We start from the raw sequence: 1,488 nt of genomic DNA on the forward strand, positions 1-1,488 counted from the left end.
AATTTCGTAACGTGTCGCAACACAGTAACTAAAGGAACAGGCAAAAAAGAAGATAATAAATGTAAGATAATTGTACGTGCATTCTTATCGATAGGTGACATTTTTAGTGTTGTCAACCAATTCCATTTACAAATGAAACCGTAAGCGCATTTCGCAGATAGAAAGGTATAAAAATAGTGCAACATTTTCATACAAATATTATAAATTCATTTCTACCGAACTAATTTTACAAAGACTCACAGACAAAAGATTTCAAAATTATATCGATTAATTTTTCAGCTTCGGAAAAATTATCGTTTAAATACTTTTATTAAAATATCATGTTTACTTCGATACTAACTTTTTTCATTCTAAAATACTTCATTCGAGATTGAAATGTTTATTATTTTTAATGAAAAACTCTTATTGTCAAATATTCATTAATCGTATTATAAATATATAACATAGGCCTATATTTAAATAAATATATTTCAATAAGTACATTTACAATTAAATAATAAAGACATTTTNAATAAAATAAATTATTACATTTCTTACTTACGAAAAGTAAGAGATGATGCATATAACAAACGATTTTGAATACCACATGTTATTGTTACGTTAGATACAGTAAAATATACAATAATAGAATAATAGATGAATAGATATGCATTTGAGCCGAATTGTTTTCATATTTTTATTTTCTTCATTGTTTCTCTACGTTTCAAAGTTCCAAGGACTCTGTTACGCATAACAGAGAGGAATTACGGAGATCGGTCAAAAAATATCCACATAAGATTTTTACATTTTTTAAACTCAGGACACTTTCAAACGTCGAGAAATGCAAAAATATTTGGGTCTCTTTCCTTGTATGTGTGAATGTTATTGTGTGTGTGGATGGATGACAAGATTTTGTTCACATACATTCAAGCTTAGTAATTCCTGTGTCTTTTGTCGAAAATTTTTGAAATTTTGCATAGAGATTTATGCATTAGGAGACTGATGATAAATATTGCAGGTTACAAGTCAAGGAGGTGGGGAGATATAGGGAATCACTTCTCACATGTCGAGTGGAGTCAAACTTAAATGCTGATAAAGAGTAAAATTTCATTAAAATTTTTTTTTTATAAAACTCAATTCTGCTCTTAAAATTAAATTTTTGTTTTTTTTTTATAATAATTAATAATATAAAAACTGTTTTAATACTTCCGCGTAACATATGGTGTCACATACAGTTTTAAATGTTGTTACCGGGAAAGTTAAGCAAGTCGTTGTTGAATTTTTTTATTGCAGTTATAGCTAATGTTAAACACTCTTCTAACTGTTTTGACTAGTATATATTTATGCCTTTCGATAACACTGTAAATACCTAGAAGAAAATCGCTAGAACATAATCGTTACATTGCCATCAACAAGTGGGCTGATACTGTTAATGTATGTTACAAATATCGTCAGTCATTAAGTGGTAAGCACAAAATAGGTTTTCTATTTTCGAGATTTTTCTGTAAT

Source organism: Centruroides sculpturatus, unplaced genomic scaffold (genome assembly GCF_000671375.1).
Source record: "Centruroides sculpturatus isolate CEXI.00-Female unplaced genomic scaffold, Cexi_2.0 scaffold222, whole genome shotgun sequence".
NCBI classification, from domain to species: Eukaryota; Metazoa; Arthropoda; class Arachnida; order Scorpiones; family Buthidae; genus Centruroides; species Centruroides sculpturatus.